The sequence below is a fragment of the Alligator mississippiensis genome, chromosome 3 (genome assembly GCF_030867095.1).
Source record: "Alligator mississippiensis isolate rAllMis1 chromosome 3, rAllMis1, whole genome shotgun sequence".
In the NCBI taxonomy this organism is placed as follows: domain Eukaryota; kingdom Metazoa; phylum Chordata; order Crocodylia; family Alligatoridae; genus Alligator; species Alligator mississippiensis.
The window spans coordinates 193,406,015-193,425,969 of NC_081826.1; the positions used below are offsets into that span (position 1 = coordinate 193,406,015).

The following is a 19,955-nucleotide window of genomic DNA, read 5'->3' on the forward strand; positions in this document are numbered from 1 at the left end:
TACAAAAAAAATACAAATTTCAATTGCAGTGGATAGAACAGTATTCTATTTCCAGCTGCTGAGACTTTTGTTATGTAAAACTAAGTATCTGTCACCAAAAGCAGCTTGTTGGAAGGCAATACAAGTAGGATTAGGGCTTCAGTTTTGTAATTGGGGATTTCATTTGTATTGTGCTGTGAGGCATAGCAAGTAGAATTGTATTCTTGCTATAGATGAAGATATGCAAGCATATGCACACTGTATGTTGCTTGGTAAGTAAGTCCCAGAATTGGTTGACAGAAGGTGGTAAAATAAATAAAGGCCTTGTGACACCTGTTTCAAGCTTAGTTTTGGAGCATAGTTCCTGGTTCTCATGCTGTGAGGTTAGAGAGCAAAATATGAGGAAGCTTTGAAGGGAGAATAAGAATGTGTGTCTGGTTGCTTTTTAGGAAAGCGTTCTTACTAGCTCTGGGAATGGGATTAGTGATTTTAGGGAGAGCCACACACTGTCCTTTGCAGTAGAGGTATTTGCTGTTAAATAGGACAGCCTGACAGAGCACCAGAGAAAACGGGGGGAATGGGATGAAGATTCAAGGTATCTGGGAGGCCTGCAAGACAGACTGTAGAAGAAAAATCAGTTTTATAGGAAACCCATATATGTTCAATAGGGAAACAGATATGGGAGTGGGATAAAGGTACACCAGTTTGTTGTCCTACTAGTATGTGTACTATAGTGCGTCATGCCTTGTAGTTGTCCATGAATGCTGTCTTTTGTTTAACTAATGTGGGTGTCTGCAATGGCTTGTGCTTTGTATGTAAAGCTGGGTGATCTAACAATCAGCTGCATGCTCCATGTAAGATGTTTATCTAATGCAGGGCATTGTTCCTTAGCGTTGCAGGGCACATGTCCTGAGCTCCTGCCATCACTGAGAATGCAGAATGTATCAGTGTGTCACATCTGGAAATCCAGGCAGTCTTGTGCTCCCAGTTGTCAAAAGGTTAATTATACAATCAAAACCCCCCAAAAGGGGGGAAAAATCTGACACGCCGAAAATGGTAAACAATTTGAAAGACATAAAATTAGATTGAACTATACTGAAAAATAAGAACAACGAGCAATTACTTGATTATAGTGGATAAAGTGTTTTTATCTGAACTATGTGAAAGAACAGGATACCCTTGGCATGTATTTTTTAACATATATATATTTTTTACAATATGATTTAACATGTAATGTAAACAGATCCTAAAGTTTGGGGGCTTTTTTAAGATCACTGCTGTTATAGAAGGAAGAGAAGCTTGTCTTTGGATACTAATATAACCAACATTAATACTGTTTTGTAGGTATACCTTCTAATGAATCCCATATATTTGCCTGTGATTTCTGCTTAACCCCTCACTGCAAAACAAAATATAGTCTCTCTCTATTCATGGGAAGGATGACAAGGAAAACTGAAATACAGGTTGAGGGGCTGTCTTGAACTAGTCCAGAGTTTCCCAAAGTTTTTTGAAAGATGTGCTTCCGCAAGTACTTTGAGGCTCTGCAAACTCAGGCAGATACTAATGCACTCATTGCATTCATATCATGTTATCCAGGCTTACGTTTATAGTCCTAACATCTAAGCAGTTATATTTTTCAAACAAAATTAAGTCTCTAGAGAGCAATTAAAGTATATCTGCACTCTCCTCCATTTTTACTCACCAGATGTTTTCCTCCTCCCTATTGCTCCCTATATACATACTCGCACTTCATAAACCACTGATCTAGCCTATTGTAATAAGCAATCACAGGATCCAATTGCTGTTTAGCAATGTAAGAGTGAGGGGATATACTGTGGCTGGAGCTATAGTATTATGTAACATAACATAAGGCTTAATTTTTATACTTCTTCACAAAATTTCAAGTTGCATATAGAAACAAAGCACATAGAACCCTGATGCATTTTGGGATGGGGGGGGGGGGAAGAGGAATTAATATCACATCTGAAGTTTAGCTCTTCTGTACTGCACAGCGATGCATCTGAGTGAGTAGGAGGAGGCAGCAGTGTTGGCAGATAAACAGGAGTTTGGTTTATGTGCATTTTTCACAAGTAATGGACCACTTGGAGGATTTCATTAGGGTTGTGTGAAGCTTCAGTTGCTGATTCGATTTGATGGAGATTCGGCCAGATTCAGTGGCCGAATTTCTGAATCCAAATTAAATCAGGAGAGCCTTTAATTTCTCTTAATCGAATCTGAACCCTCTGAATCAATTTGGAAAGATTCAATGATTAGGACATAGATGTAGCTTTAAACGTTTTTTCTACATACCTCAAGGTACCGGGCGGCTCGTGATTGCTGATATGCTTGGGCGGATGGAGCATCACACGGGAACACAGGGGAGTCCCCAGTGTGCTCAACAGTGGACCTGGAAGTGGACCAGAAGCACTTCCGTTCTGCATCTGGGTCCACTGGGGAGCACGGGGGAGGGAGGCTCCACCCGCCCACCCCTCCCAGCTCAGCGACTGGTGCCTCCTGGGTCTGGGGGGGCACCCAGTGTTCCCCCGTGACTGATTGCTAAGCTGGGGGAGTGTGTGTGTGTGGGGGGATGGGGGGGGAGGGAGTCCCCCACGCACTCAGCATCGGATCTGGAAGTGGACCAGAAGTACTTCCAGTCTACTTCTGAGTTCGCTGCCAAGCATACAGGAGCCCCCCGTGCTCCTGTCCAATGCTTCATCTTCCCCAGCATCGCAGCATTCACGAGTCGCACCTGGTACCTCGAGGTATGTAGAAAAAAACATTTAAATCTGTGTCTGTGGCCCAATTACTGATCCTCCGAATCAACATCGAATCTTCAGATTCAGTCGAATTGAATCGGGACAGTGATCTGAATCAATGAATTTGAATCACTGTCTCCAATTTGGGCCGAATCCGAATTGAATACGGCCCGTTTTGCACACCCCTAGTTTTCATGTAACCATGTAAAGCCTTGTTTCATCTGTTCATTACTTTAAGTTTTTGAACCTAGGTTGAATTTAAGGATGTTGGGAATGGAAACAAGGCTAATTAGGATTTCATTTTATAAAAATCTCTATGGATATCACTGGATCATGTTTGTAGGACCTGACATGGGAAATAGGTTGTTGAGAAGGGCTAGAAGACCAGTCAAAAAATCCTTGTGCACCCTATTGATGTTGTATAGGGCTGGACCACTGTCTTATGACTGTCTATTGCTCATATTTATGTGGTGTTTGTATGCCCTGCTCTTGAATGGGAATGGGGTTACTGTTTTTGCCGTGGATGCTGGTGTGGGAGAAAGTCAGCACGTCAATGTTATCAGAGGAACTTTCAGGAAACAGCAGTGGCCCTAGTTGCTCAAAATTTTGAATTTGGTCTCCACCCTCTCACCCCTTAAAAATGTGGGGTTGTCTTTAAAAGCCATGAAGGTTTTAAAAATAATGTTTGTTTTTATTTGCTTTCTGGGTTGTTGTTTTTTTCCTTGAACCTTTGGGGGTTCACTTGAATTGTGCTTTCAAACCTTTTTGTCATTGTTGCAGTCATAAAGGTTAATAATTAATAGAAGTCAAATTTTTTGTGCAGTTCCAAAAATTTAGGAGCCGGGGCTTTAAGAAAAACACCATATATTGTGGGAATCTGAGTGCTAGACCTGGCGGCTTTGAAAGAATTCCCATCAACAGTGCATGAATGTACCCTTAGTTGGTTGTTGTGGGTTTCTTCTGTCAATTGTTATATTGGGTAGTAGGTGTTCTTATTAGCGCTTGTATAATCACATAATTACTAAAAGAATGTCTGTGGAAAAATGCCCACACTTACAAATGGTTTTGTGCCAAGTGATGGAAGAATGAGGTCAAACACTGTGTTTTCATTAGAATTTAAGCAGTCAGAAGGAAAAAGTGTGCTGAGAATCTTTAGCAGTATAAACGCCGAGGCAGTGTATGTACCCAGCAGGGTTCTCGCATGGATTGTGTAGAGGCTGATTTTGTACCAGACACGATTCCTGCACATGTTCCCAAGAAAAACACGTAATTTAAAAAAAAGAAAAAGAAAAAGAATTAAGGTTGAAAGCTATGTTTGAGTGGAGTCCAACTGACACCCAACACTAAATATTATACTTTCTTTTAAAAAATATTCTGAGACATCACAAAAACTCTTTGTATAGCTTGAGGACTTCGTTCATCTTAAAGAAAAGGGAAAAAGGAAAGTGATGTCTGAAGACTCTTAAAGCATATGTGATAAATATCTGCCAGAATTTTTAGTCAGCCTACTGAAATCGTGTCTCCTTTGCATATGACACATCAATTTTTTAGTCAACTTTATTTCACTTATGTTAATAAAGGTCCACAATTAAATTGTTAAGTTGGGAAATGTATAAGCTACACGCAGGCTTGAAATCTAATAATTAATAAAACTAAGTTATTTCATTAACTTCAGCTGTGTGATATCCAATCTCTTGTTCTATAAATCTTGGAACGCTAATAAGTGAACAAGTTTTGGATACTGTAACGTTTAGGCTGTCATCTCTTTATTTAATGTTATCTTGTCTGCATTTTGTGTATATAATATTTCTATTTAAACATGCTTTTTATATGTTTACTGTCTTAACCTGCTATATTACCTTTTTTCTTTGTGTGTGTGTGCATATCAGACATGCTCATGCTTATGAACTTTGATAAACAAAATATAGTATGTTCTTGCTTTTTCAACCAGAAAACTTAGTTTTGTCAGTTGTGTTTTATAGAAGCCTATACTTTAAGTTATGCAAGGTAACAAAAGTTCCACTCTGCATGTTACATAACATTGTTTATAAAAGTTGCAGAAAGTTAGAAAAAAACGAATTCATCCAAATGAAAAGAAACCAAAGACTGTTTTTGAGATCATGTCTTCCAAGAGGAGAATTGTGGGACTAGAAATAAGTGAAGTGAACCAAATCTGATGGGCTGAAATCAATGGACAAAATAGTGAGATATATGATACTAACTGCAGGAGAAGGGGTGGACAGAAAGTAATGAGCCCTTTCATCATGGCAGTCACTTGCAGTGCATCTTACAATCCACTGTGACACTACTGGGCCTTTGTTATGCTGATTCTGATTGTTGATTTGACTAAGTTAGAGACAAGGAATGACATTTCCATTTTTACAAGCATTGGCTTAAATAGAGAATACTTCCAAGACTGTCATACTGCTTACATTTATTTCATCACTCGCTACTTAGTGAGTCCTCTAGTCTGTCTCTTCTCTTTCTTATCCCTCTCTTGTTTCTATCTGCATTATCATAGAGAAGTCGGGCTGGAAGGGACCTCCAGACATCATCTAGTCCAGCCCCATGCCTGAGGCAGGATCATCCCTATTCGAATCGTCCCATACAAACCATAGCCTAAACTCTACATAAAACTACTGTCAACCCCAGCACAACACAAACCTAACACCTTAACCTGCCACAAGTAAAGCAGGGGAACTGCAGCAGCCAATGTCCTTCTTCTCTGAAATGCTGTCAATATATGCTCAAGAGATCCTGGGTAGAGGGCCATGCCCTCACTACAAAGGAAGGCAAAAATCCCCATAGTTCATACAAATCTGACTAGGGTAAAATTCCTTCCTGACCCCAAATCTGGTGATCAGTCTGACCCTGAGTGGAGGAGCTAACCCCCTGGCCAGGAACCTCCAGCTTTGGCCTCAACAGGAGTGTTGGCACACCCCAGCCAAAGTCCCTAGCCTGAGTGTCTGGCTTAACTAAGTTAGGATTGCATTTTTTGCAGTACTCTTGCAAACCTTCGTGAGCAATGTCTTAAACCAGGGATGTCAAGCACATGGTCCATGGACTGGATCTGACCCAGAGAACTGCTGAGTCTGGCCTGCTATGCTAACAGCTAGCTACTGTAAGTTGCGGGGTGTGCCGGGGGGGGACATGACAGTCAGTGGCAGGAGGGTAAGCAAGGGTTGATGCATCCCTGTTCACCCTCCACATGCTTTGCCCATTGTCACTGCTGCAGCCCTAACTGCTTGGCTGCTATCCCTGTCACTGCCCAATGCTAGCCACCACCGTATGCCCTCTGCCAGTGCTAGAGCTGCTGCCATAGCACAAGGCATGTAGTGGCAGTGACAGCTTCTGCTCTGGCATAGGGTGTGCAGCAGAGGCTGGAACTGCCACTGCTGCATGACCTGGGCTGGTTCTGGCCTGCAAGGAGTGCCATGGTCCAGATCCAGCCTGGGGCACAAAGTTAGTTAGACACACTTGTTTCAAATAGTTTGGCACTTTGCCAGGTCTTGGCATGGCCGATTAGACCATATGCTCTGCCTATGTTTCTCCCACAGTGAGGTGTCGTATGGACTAGTCGGAAGCCATGTCTACACCTCAAACACATCATGCTTGGCAAGAGTATTCTCAGGCATGCCAAACTACCACTGCAAGCTAAATAGTCTGCCCACAGTGCTAAGTGCATGAGGCTATGTAGTACCTATATATACAGAGTGGGGAGAAAGGAATGATCTTGGCGGTGGCAGGCCCATTAATCTGACCTCCATAATGTGCAAGGATTGAGAACAAATTTTAAAGGAAAAATAAAGGGAAAAAGTATAATTAATAATAATAATAACATGGGAGTAAATAGAAAATAGAATAAAATAAGCCAGGCGTTACCAAAGATGTATTACACCTTACTAATCTGATCACATGATAACATACTTGCTTATCTAGACAAAAGGAATGAAGTAGATCTTATTTATGTGGATTTCAGTAAAGTATTTGGTTAGGGGTGTGTGAAGCTTCGGTAGCTGATTTGATTTGGAGGAGATTTGGCCTGATTCGTGGACTGAATCTTTGAATCTGAATTGAATTGGGAGACCAAGTAACAGCTGCTAATTGATTTGAAGCATCCAAATCGATTCACAAAACATTTGGCTGATTTGGAGATTCAGCCATAAACTAAACAGGCAGCTGCCTCCAGCTGGCAAGTCTGTTGGAGTTGGGGGAGGGAAGAGGTGTGGGGGAGGAAGGAATTGGGGCTGAGACAAGCTGTCATGAGTGGGCAGAGGGGCACGGGATGCGGGTGCAGCAGCGCTGGGAGTGGGGGCTCTGCCTTGCTGCTGCTTGCCCTGCCAGGGCAGATCGGGCAGGATGCAGGCAGGGCTTGTTTTAGACAGAAGGGGGCAAGCAGCAGCAGAGCATAGCCCCCTCAGCTCCACCCACTGGGGCAAAGGCAGGCACAGCCAAAGGAGCCACGGGAGAAGCCCCCATGGCTGCCCTGCCCGGCCCTATCCTCTCCCTGGCTCAGCCTCTGGCACTTAAAAAAAAAAAAAAAAAAAAAAAAAAAAAAAAAAAAAAAAAAAAGTGGCCCCAGCTCCCAGACAGTGCACAGCGCCCTGCCAAGCCACATTGCACCCGCACCATGGGGCAGCTGCTGCTTGGGTGCCAGGTGGTGGGGGAAGTGATCCATGCTGTATGGGGGGGTTCTGCCATGAGCCCCCAATCCCCATTGCTAGAGCCAGTGAGTGCAGGGTTTGGGGTTTTTTTAATTGTCGGGATGCTGGGGCTCGGTGGGGAAGCCATCGGGGCAGGGCTGGGAGGGGGTAGAGATTGGGGAGCATGGGCTGTGGAGGGGGGGAGGTCTGCCAGGAGGTCCCACAGCCCCTGTTGCAGCCAGTGAGTGTGGGGCTTTTTTTTAAGTCCTGGGACTAGGCTGGGGCTGGGCAGGGTAGCCATGGGGGCTTCTCCCACAGCTCCCCCTGCCTGGTGAGAGGCAGGCATAGCCGGATGAGCTGCCTGGCTGTGCCTGCCTCTCCCCAGCTGATCTGAATCGCCGAATTTTCCGAAGCTGATTTGTCCGAATCAAATCAGGACAGTGATCCGAAGCTCTGAATTTAATTACTGTCCTCCGAATCTGAATCTAATACTTCTCTATTCACACAGGTCTAGTATTTGGTATCTTGCCATATGGGAAATGAGATTGGTAGAGGAACTGGCTTATGATGAGATTGTGGTAATTGACATGGTTGAAGGGAAAGGTATCAGTATAGAGCAGAAGTGCTCAACCCCTGTGCCAGGTCATCTCGCCTCCAGGACTCCATGGGAAGGCAACATTGGTCTGGGTGGCAACACAGGGCCCTGATTCAGCATGGTGGGCTGGGTGGAGGCACTGTGGGGCTCAGGCTCCAGTCTTAACATGTTGGATACCAAGGCCAGGATCCTGATATGCAGGGTCCAATCTAGCCTGCAGAGCAGTCCTGTACCATTTTTTAGCCCCTGGGACCAAAACATTGAGCACCACTGGTATAGAGGGAGGTTTCCAAGGGAATTTCTCAAGGGTCAGTCTTGGATGATTTGAGTTGCCTGTGTGGAAAAAGTAAATGTGATCCTAGTCAGCTGTGAAGTATTTTCAGTAGATATAGGGAAGAATTAATGCCACTCTGCAAGGCTCTGGTAAGACCCCAGCTGAACTACTCAGTGCAATTCTGGTCACTCATTTATTAATTCACATTGGAATAGGGATAGAGAAGGGCTGCTGAGATGATCTGGAGATAGGAGAGCTTATCAGACGAGACTAAACACTTGGCCAATTGATTTATCAAAACAAAGGCTATAAAGGGATATGATTGCTTTCTAATCAGTATATCAGGGAATAAATAATAGGGAACGACAGCAGCTTCTTTAAGTGAAAGGATAATATCGGAACAAGAAAAAATGGTTATAAACTGGCCTTGAATAAAGAGGTTAGAATTAAAGCTGGAATTAACAGGTTCCTATCCATTAAAGTAGTAAGGTTCTGGAACAGCGTATGCCAGGGGCAGGCAATTATTTTAGGCAGAGGGTTGCTTAATGAGGTTTGGTGAGCTGTTGAGGGCCTCATGGGTAGCCCTGCACCATGACAGGTGCCCTGCCCCCTGGCCGCCATCTTGGGACCAAGAGTCCCACCTCCTAACCCCCGACCTTTGGCACCAGAAGTCCCTCCTCTTGCCCCCTGGAAATGCTCCTTTTGGGAGGGGGTAGTTGCCATCTTAGGACCAAAAAAAATCATACACTAAAAGTCAAACATCTACTATAACATATTTTAATTTTATTACTAAAAATATTGTTGTCATGATTTGTGTTTGTGTACTGTATATAGAGGTGATTGCATAATAACTCAAAAATAAATTCTTAGTCTTTTATATTGTGTGGGGGTGTGGTTGGGTGTCTGTGTGCGTGTGTGTGGTGGGGGGGTGTCTGGTGGAGGGGTGTGTATGTGTATGGTGGGGGGTGTATGGTGTAGTGTGGGTGTCGGGGGAGTTTGTGGGGGCTGTGTGGGGGGGCATAAGGGATGTTGGGGGGTTGTGGGCCATTTGTGGAGCTTGGTTGTATGGCTCTGGAACACATTGTTCTCTCCTGCAGCCAATGTAGGCAACACTGGGGGTGGGGAGGGGTCTGTGTCTGGGTTTTGGGGTGTGGGCAGATGTGGGGGAGTGGGGAAGAGGCAGAGACTGTGGGGAGGTAGGCAGTAGTGCAGGTGCCGGGGGTCAGGGGCAGAGGGAAAGGGGGCCACACGATCCCCCCAGCCACCCCCCCCAGCCATTACTTTCCCTGCTATAGTGGGGGGGGGAGGGGGGGAGGAGAGATGAATAATTAGATTCTATACCTGGAAAATTATAACAAATTTACAAATTTTCTATATACAGAATCTAATTATTGGGGGATTGTCTTCAATTTGGGCTCATTTTAGAGTCAAGTAAATACAGTAATTTATAACTTTTAGTAAAAAACGGTGCAGCTAGCAGTGTGATAATTAAGAACAAAACAAAGAAATTTAGTTCACATAGTTAAAGATATCAGATCTGATATCTGCATTCTGCATTTAACAAGAAAATAAATACTATATTGGTTACTAACCAACAGTAAATAAAGCATACTTCAAAACAAACCATTATAAGGCTATATTAATGCCTTGAAAAGGAACAAATAGAATCAGGTGGAACATTTATATTGGTACAATATAACTTCATAAATCCAGATATCAAAAGTCCGGAGTTCTCGAGAATCTGGCATTTTAAAAAAAATACATTACATTGGGAGGTAGCGGCAGCCGGTCCTGGAGCAGTGGAGGGGGAAGCTTGCATGCAGCAACTGCTGCTGCCATCCACCACCCCACGCCGCCGCTCTATATGCACCCCCCCCCCCCCCCCCCCACAGGCTGCTGCTCCGGCTTCAAAAATCTAGAATTTCCGGCAGGTGTTCGGTCCTGACCATGCCGCATTTATGAGGTTATACTGTACTATATGCTGAATTTTTTTTTCCAGCTATAATGGTATTACACACACCAGAAATGTTGATTTTTCTCTCTCACACACACACACACACCCCTTGCAAATTAAGGAAGTACATTTTCAATTTTGAGCGCTACATCATAACCTCAAGAAAAATTGTAGCCTGAAAAAGTGCCAATGCAATTTTTAGACTGTATACCTCCAAATACCATCACAAAAAGCACAGTATATACAAGGTAAAACAAAACATCAGCTTAAAATCTAGTCATCAGTAGTTTATCACATCTGCTTTAGCATGCAGATAAAAGTGACAACTTTTCCCAGATCTGGTCACAAAAAATGATCTATAGGCATGACTAACCACAAGTGCACAGCTGCAGACCGCTTCAAAAATAGCCTATCGGGTGAAAGTCTGAACCGTTGTTGCATGAGGGATCAAACTAATACGTTTCAAAACAGCATCTTCTGTAACTTTTGTCTGCCTGCCTGCCAGCCTGTCACTGTTTTCAGAATGGAAGGGGGGAAAGAAAAGGAGCAAAGGGGGTTAAGCGCATAGGTTTTTTCAGACCCTGCTGGAGGGTGGAGTGGATATATTGGAGCTCTACGTTCCTCTAGGTGGAGAACCCCCTGAATGAGCTTCCTCTGTTCCCTTTCCCCACTCCCATTCTGAAAACTTTGCCAACTTGCAGGAGGACGGGTCATTGCTACAGCTATAGGCTTGCAGCCAGCAACTAGATTCCCCTCTTCATGGAACCAACATTGAACTTCTGGTTTGGTCCAGGTGATCGTTGCAATTCAGAATCCTTCCTGCAAAACATTCTCAGTTACAGCGGGGAGCTGCACTTCTGTCTACACCACTAGGATCTTATGAAGATCCAGGACTCCCCTGGGCTATCAAGTCCGGTCTCCTACTAATGAAGATGTCACAGAAGCTATTTCATAAATTGACCAAACACATCTTAAAACCAGATTTGTCTCCACTGCTACATACACCAGGGGTGGGCAAAATACAGCCTGCAGGCTGCATTGAGCCCAGCAGGCACTTTCATCTGGCCCACAATGCCCTGCAACAAATTGTGCCCTACCCAGCCCTTCCACCCACGAGGGTGGGAGCTAGGCATCTACACCCTCCCACAACATATCCTTTTATGCCTCACTCCCACCTTTGTGGGCAGAAGGGCTGGCCCCGCTAGCATGGGGATGGGCTGCTGCTGCAGGACTTTGAGTCCCGGTACCTACCTGGGCAGCAGGTAGGGAAGCGGGGGATGGGGCGGGGCTGCAGCTGGGTGGGAACACAGAGCTAGGGGCTGGCTGCAGCGCAGAGCCCTTGCCGGGGGGGGGGGGGGGGGAGCAGCAGCATGGAGCTTGGGTGGGCAAGGTGTGGGTGTGAGGAGTATGGGGACCCCTCCTACACTCCCCTCCCATGGTGCACAGCCCTGGCCGGCAGTAGGGGGGCATCAGTGGTGGAAGGCGCTCCGCACGGCATTAGTCCCTGGCTCCAGCCAGCGCTACGAGGAGTGAAGCCCCCACTGGGCTGTTTGTTTCCCAGTGCTCCCTTAGTGTCAGATGCTGCTTGGGCTGTATTCCCTCCCTGGAGCACAGCACATGTAAGTTCGGCTTTTGCTGGGCCATACAGCTACATTGCTGATTGGCCCAATAGGAGATGGAGTTTCTGTGTGCTCTGTGCTGGGGAGGGTATCCAGCCTGAGCTGGTGATGAGCTGCACCTGACAGTAAGGGGAGAGGGGATGGAGGGAGGTGGCAGAAGCTGCAGAGGTCAAGTGGATGTGGGGTCAGGGGGCTTCTGTTGGCTTACTCTGGCCCTAACCCAGCTGCCTGCCCCCTCTCCCCACTTTATTTGTGAATTTAACGTAAGGAACTTCTCCCCCGTGCTGACTGGGGTGCAGAGGGGGTTGACCACCTCTTATTTCCAAGTAAATATGTTATTAAAGCACAGAGCATATTCTCTCATTTTTCATAACATTTAATAGAAATGTCTTTGTTTTGGAACTGGCTAGGGAATGCAGAAGTTTGTTAGTATGATATTACATATCTAGATGAAATGCAGGTCTAAATATGAAAAAAATCACTAAAATGATATAATACAGACACTTAAGATAATTTGAACTGTGCATTTTTAAATTTAAAGAGGGAATAAATTTAACTGGAAATCAGATTTATTTTGATTGAAGTAAGTCAGTATGTTTAAACTGATGAAATTCCAAGTCCAATGCCTTAGACCATATATTATCTTTCATGTCTCCTTGTCAGTCCTTCAAAGTACAGAGTAGGTGATACAATGGAAACTGTTCATCGAAGAAAGTCTACTATATCTAACAGTGTTTTGGTTACATAGATTTTATTAAAAATAAATAATTGCAGACCCTTGGGCTTTTTCAAATTGTTTTTAATCTTATTACCCACCAAAGCATGTTGATTTAGCATGAACAAAGAAACTTAAATTCTGAGAACACTGAATTGTTTTCAAGGCCTTGATTTTTTTTTTTTTCTTTAATGGAAATCTTTGTTTTGTTTCATATATATGCATCCTGTATGTTAACTGGTCATTTTTAAACACCTCTGGGAATTTGATTGAAGATGAGTAAACAGAGGTAGTTAGCTGTGTTAGTCTATAAAGATGCATATTTACCCTGTCTCCTGACTGACTTCAGGCTAACTAAATAAGATATAGAGAGAGCACAAGCTGTGTGGGCTGATATAGTGACCCATGTCAGATTTCTTGGGGTTTATTGTTTTTTTGGAGGGTGGGTTTTTTTATTTGCTGAACTGTGAAGGAGAAGATATTATGAAAACAACAATGAGGGCAACTGTATAACAGGAGAAGCATTGTGACAGGAAGTGGGTATGCAAGCACAAGAGGCTTTCCCTGCTGTAGCAATGGGGGTGGGGTATCAATTCAGCTGACGCATCAATTGAGCTGCATCTGAGAGTGCTGAAGGAATTGACCAGTATCATAGCAGAACCACTGGCATGGCTGTTTGAGTGCTCATGGCGCTCGGGTCAGGTCCCAGAGGACTGGAAAAGGGCCAGTGTAGTCCCTATTTTTGAGAACGGAAGGAAGTAGGATCTGAGTAATTATAGGCCAGTCAGTCTCACTTCCATCCTTGGAAAAGTCCTTGAAAAGATTATTAAGGATCATATTTGTGGGAGTCCAGTGGGAAAAATAATGCAGCAGGGCAACCAGCATGGATTCATAGTAGGTAGATCATGCCTGACTAATCTGGTTTCATTTTATGACCAGGTCACAAAATGCTTAGATGCAGGAGTAGAGGTGGATGTCATTTTCCTGGATTTTAGGAAGGCCTTTGATACAGTATCTCATCCTATTCTCTTAAATAAATTAAGAGGCTGCGACTTAGATGTTTACACGGTCCGATGGGTGGCAAATTGGCTTGGGGGTCGCACCCAGAGAGTGGTGGTAGATGGGTTGGTATCGACCTGGAAGGATGTGGGTAGTGGGGTCCTGCAGGGTTCAGTTCTTGGACCCGTACTCTTCAATGTCTTCATCAGTGACTTGGACGTGGGCAGTGACTTGGATGTGGGCGTGAAGTGTACTCTGTCTGAGTTTGCAGATGATACCAAATTGTGGGGTGAAGTGCACGCTCCAGAGGGTAGGGAGCGATTGCAGGCAGACCTGGACAGGTTAAAGAAGTGGTCAGTACACAATAGGATGCAGTACAACAAGGACAAGTACATAGTGCTGCACCTAGGGCGTAAAAATATGCAGCACACCTACTGGCTGGGGAATGACCCTCTCAGCAGCAGAGAAGTGGAAAGGGATCTTGGAGTCGTAGTGGACTCCAAGATGAAAATGAGTTATCAGTGTTATAAGGCAGGAAGAAGGATCCTGCAGCCCTTCCAGTTATCAGACCTGTTGCTCTTTTTCCACTCCTAATGCTGTTTGCTCCCCAGACATATTCTAACCTTTTTTGACTATCTACAATACTCCTTAAACAGTCATATTTCCCATATACCCTTGTGCCATAATTCTGACCCCACAGTGAAGTGAGCCTCTTCCTTCCCACCATAGTCTAGACCTTCAGTTTCTAAACTAGGAGGTCATGACCACAAATGAGGTCGCTGTGCTTATTAATGGCACATGAGTCCCAAGGAAATTAAATTATACTGTACAGGTTTGCACATAAAGTAGGGTCGTTACCCTGGAACTGGGATCTTCTGGGCAAAAAGATTAGAGGTCTGGAATAATGAAATTGTCTGTATTTCTTTTATATCACAAAGTCGGTTAATCCATGTTATAACTCTGACAGTTGGGAAAAAAAACTGGATGAGTAGCATCAGGTTTCCGTAATACTCAGAGGCCAATGTTCTCCCAGAGGGAATTGAAAATCCACATGGCCAAATATGTTGTGGGGACATTTCCTGGCCCCCTGTTCCTCTAACATTTTCCTATTCTGGTCAAAAGGAAGCAAATGATTCTTGTAAGAGTCTGTGTGCTTATCTGTGAAAACTTGTAATTGCTTATAAATAAAATATTTACTAAATTATATGACTTTAGGGACTACAGAAAGGCATCTCCTCTCTGAACTTATTTAACTGAATTTTAGAATATGTCACCCATGTTCTTTAGAAATGAAACATATCTGTGCTAAGCACTGACTTTTCTAAACATTTCTAAATAGATACACGTGTCACCAAACTGTTCTGATAATCTGTGTTTATGAGTGTTCCAAGTAAAAGGTAAAACTGAAGGAGTTTCTAAAGATGATTCTCCGGAAATCTCTGGCGTGGGGAAAAAAATCGGGACTTCCTAATGATTTTTTTCTTGTTTGTTTTTACTGTAAAGTATAGTAAAGGAAACACCCAAAATGCTGGAGTCAGAGTTTTAAACTTGCATTTCCAAGTGTAGGGTTTGGAGGGGGAGGTGGGGAGTTGTTTGTTTGTTTGTTTGTTTTGATATGGTATTAATATACACTACGTAGTGGATCAATTTTAAATATCTTTACACAATGAAGAAATAATGTCATTTTACATAAATAGTCTGTTTACCACAGTGTTGAAATAAGAAGGCTACTGTCGGTAAGCAATGAGGTTTACTGTTTCTACAGAGGCAGTTTTACAAATGCAAAAAAAGCTGTCAGTCAAAATGCTAATGACCTAGAAAGGGACAAATTGTTCCTGACGATGCATTACATTCTTATTTCTCACAAGGGATATCTTTTCCAAAGTTATGAGAAAAATTGGATTTTATGTTACTTTCTATAAAAATTTCTCAGGCAGCCTCAACTCTCATTTTGTTGAGTAAGAAGTATGAGCTGACAGCAAGTCAGGGAACTAAAAATTGTCGAGGTCTCAAGATTGCTTTGGTGTGCTGGCAAATCATTTAACTTTTAAGCCCAGTCTTTTCCATTTTAAAATTAGGATGCTAATTTGATGCCCCACAGGAGCATTGTGAGGATTGTGTTAATGGTTAAAGTATCCTGAGGATGAAAATTAATATGTGAATGCCACATAAAACAATTCAAGACCGGTGAGGAGAGCAGGGGTTTGTGCCACTTTCCACCTGGATTTGGATAAAAATTCATGTTGAGGTCCTGCATATTTTAATTAGGACATAAAGCCAAAAGGGCTGATTTCAGCTTTTAAGTGACTGTGTACAACTACTAATGAGGAAGTTGGGCTCCCGTATTCCATTAGCTAAATTTGACCTGAAGAACTTTTAATTAGGCAGCCACAAATGACTATTTGTGTGGGGTCGGGGGTTTGTTTGGGTTCCCCCTCCCCGTTCTGATTGCATTTACAACATGTGGTACTAAGAAATGTTCCCCTTTCTGGAGCCGGGAATCAGGAAAATAAAACAAGTGACAAGCTTATTTGGCAGTATCTCTCTCTACCAAAATCAAACATCATAAATTAAGAGAAATCTTTAAACTATTCTAAAATTGCAGTCTCCATTTGTAAATTATTAGTAGAATAGTAAACCCATTGATACCAGAAATTCAAAATAGCTATTACAGAAACAGTGGCAGTTAACTTACGTTGTAGTCATGTGTTTTTAAGAACAGGACAATCATTTCATGCTGTTTCTTACTAGGGAGAGAAGTACTGCTTGTCACAGTTTGTATTTTCTTTTATTATATTAGCAAAGAACACTGTGAACTTCACTGAGGAAATTTAATTTTAAAAGAGCTACATTAATGGCTTGCAAAAGCAAGGAACTTCAGAGTTAAGGACAAAGGCATCCTTTCCCATAGAAACTTCAGATCCGGGCATTATTCTTTTCCAGCCTTCATGCACAAGGTTGTTGGTAGAGACTGCAGCTTATAGGGCTGGGGAACACTGTGTGTTCTGGTGCACTTGGGGTAGAGGCCTTTATTATGTTGTCCTGTGTAAAACTCACTGTTTATTTTTGTGTCTGATTTCCCTGTGCCTGATCCTTACCTGCTATAGCTCATGGTTGATACTGTCAGGGTGATGCTTATGAGCCAGATTCTGGTCTCGTCATATTACCTGAAGTGCAAAGTAACCCCCTGTAGATCTAAGGCAGCTATGTCCAAATCACAGTCCACTGCTGCAGGCGGCCTGTAAGGGGTTAATTTGCAGTCCCACTGACTCTTGTCCAGCCCCCACTTTCCCCTTACTACATGTTCTGCTGTTTCTGTTAGGGCCAGTGAGCTCTTCCTGCATGACATGTGCCCAGGTAGCCCGTGTGGCAGGAAGGGCCCCAACTGTTCAGAAGCTGGGCAGCCCTAGGGAAAGTTGCATTCACTTTTGCTGTGAGAAAACCATCAAAATGAGTCATTTGGGCTTCAGGTAGACATGTTCATTATTTTAAGAAACCATTATTTTAAGTTGAATTCGGCATAGTTCACTTTCATTCATTTTTTAACAGCAGCGGTATTAGTTTTACCATGTAGAATTCAGCTGGAAAAGATTGAGAAGATTGCACTATTGGTTGCAACTGGACATGGGCCCTATCAACACCATATTATTAGAAAAGAAATAACCTGTGGCTAAAACTTGAAAGTTAAATGTATATTTCATGTTCTTGTAGGACTAACTTCTGTGAGACATTTATTTAGCCATTCCATAATGAGGTTGTTTTGCAGCACTGACTGCTTTGCATGTGCTATAGTAGTCCACAGCAAGCAACATGCCATATTTACAGAACCCACCCTCCAGCTATATATGGTACAGGCAGCAAATGAGGCTTCAAACCTCAGGATAAACTCTGGTTTATCCTGAGTTAGTTGCAATAGTGGTCACTAAGGAACAGTACAGGCACTTGATAAACTGGTCTACCCCCATCAATCTCAACTAAGTACAGTCTCAGATGCAAGCTAGGTTTATGTTGTGTTTGCCACTTTTTACCTGACCTAGGCTTGTAGGTTTAGATCAAGCTACATTCTCTTAGACCAGGGGTCAGCAACTTTTTTGTGCAAAGTGCCAAAAACCCACAATGTCTGCTTGTATGATGTTGGCATGCCGGGGCAGATAGCGGAGGAGCCACAAGGGGCCTGTTCCTCCTTGTGGCAGCACAGCTTCAGTCCCCTCCCTGCTGTCCGCCCCAAGGTGTGCATGCACCTGCCACCAGCAACAAGCCAGATCAAGGTTCTGTGGACCCCATTACAGCCACTAGCAGCCTCCCAGCTGCCTGCGAAAGCCAGCCCAATCTCTGGGAAGGCCCCTGCTGCCCGCCATGGAGCCCAGGCTGCTCACAGCAGGTGGTGGGGAGGCTGCAAACAGCTGCACTGGGGTCCATGGAGCCCCGCCCCGGCTCGTTGCTTGCGGCAGATGTGCATCTGCCTCAGGGCGGACAGTGGGGAAGAGGCCGGGGCTCCACTGCCACACGTAAATTGGGCCTCTCACGGCTCTCCCACCTTCCGCCCTGAGGGCTGGTGTCCCAAGCAAAATGTCTTCATGTGCCACACTGGCATGTGTGCTGGTTAGGGATGCACCGATAAAGATTTTCTTGGCTGATACTGATGGACAATTATTAACCAGCCATATCGGCCGATACTGATCCTATAACTGATTTACAGTAATGCAGCTGGGCAGCATGGAGAGCTGCATCCTGCAGGTAAGTCTGTGGAGAGGAAGGGACATGGGGGGAGCAGATTGAAGCCCCCATGGTAAGGGAGGGAGTGGGGCAGGGGCAGGGGTGCTGCCCAGCTAGGGCGGTGAATGGGACCCAGGGTAGGGAGCAGGATGGATCCGTGGGTGGCTTATCCAGGGGATGAGCATCCCAGCATTTAAAAATGGCAGTGGGCATACTTGGACTAAAGCTAGTCAAATGAGCTTTCGTTCAAGCACCACTGCCACCATTTTTAAGCATGGGGATGCTTTTAACAAGAGTGGAGCCAAGTGGGGCAAGGACGGATGTGGGCTGCCAACTGTGGGCTCAGGGCTCTCTGTTCTGCTGCTTTTGCCCTGGGGATCCTGCATCGGCCACATGTCCCCTGCCTACCCGGCAGCAGAAGGCACAACTCGCTGCCCCCACTGCTGCTGGGCAGTCAGAGAACGCGCAGCTGACACAGAGCCCCCAGGGCAAAGGTAGCAGAGCAGAGAGCCCTGAGCCCACAGCAGACAGCCTGCATGCTTCCTGCACATAAATCTGGGGGGGGGGGGGGGGGGCGGGGCACATGCCTCCCCTGGGGGTGCGCACAGTGGGGAACTACCCCCTGCACCTCCTGGACGAACTGCCCACGGCTCCATCCTGCTCCCTGTCCTGGCCCTGGGTCACACACGCTGCCCTGACTGGGCAGCACCCCCAACCCCTGCCCCACTCCTCCTTCATCGAGGGGACCTCTATCCCCCCCATGCCCCTTTCCCTCCACAGGCTTACCTGCAGGACACTGCTCTCCATGCTGCCCAGCTGCATTCCTGACTACATATGCTCAAGCATGTGGCGTCCAGGAGCCTCGGCCAGAAGGCATATTATTTACTGGTGATAGTATCAGCTACATGGGCCCAAAAAAGCCTATAGCTGATAATGTTAATTTTCCTTTAATCGGTTCTGATCCGATATGGCACCAATATATCGGTCCACCTCTAGTGCAAGGGGTTGCCAACTCCTGACTTAGACCAGTGTAAATGTAACACCTGTAAATACCCTAAGTGATTTGTTCTCACAGGGTGCATCTACATGAGCGCTTACTGCAAAGTTGCCTAATTAGCTCTACAGTAAAGTGTCACCATCTACAGAAGCGGTGCTATTAGGCTACAGCAAACTAATTAACTTTGCTGTAGGATAGTACTACCGAACACAAGTACTATTCTACAGTGGAGTTATTTACTCCACTGCAACAAACATATAGACTCTGACCAGTGCCTGTCAGCTAGGCCTGCACTGTAGAACCTTCATGCCCCAGCCAGCCTCTCTGCAGCATGTTAAGCCAGGGCAGAGCAGCTCCAGACTGGCAGGCTGATCTCCCAGGCTCCCTGCCAGCCAAGGCTGCACCGCCCTGGCTCAACATGCTGTGGTCCTGGGTGCACATGCTACACCCAGGAGCAATAAATAGAATGTAATCCAACTGAATGTAAACCAAGAAGCTCTTTATGTATTTCCAAATGGCAGTGCACTAGAACAGAGAGAGATTTTTCTTTTATTACTTCATTACAGTATTTTCTGCTTTTTACTAATATGAACAATTAATTCAGTTTGTGCCCCATCACTGATGACTGTGCTATTGGCTGTTGGTTAGTTGGTTATTTTTTGTAAGAAAACGATGAGTTAAGAATCAAAGAGTAATTGGGGAATAGGA

General features: G+C 44.6%; 1 protein-coding gene across 2 annotated transcripts in view; it reads left to right on the plus strand.

Annotated features, from left to right (window-relative positions):
- PIP5K1B (phosphatidylinositol-4-phosphate 5-kinase type 1 beta) overlaps window positions 1–19,955 on the plus strand; it is a 148,809-nt gene that overhangs the window by 68,436 nt on the left and 60,418 nt on the right. The gene's annotated exons all lie outside the window — the stretch shown is intronic.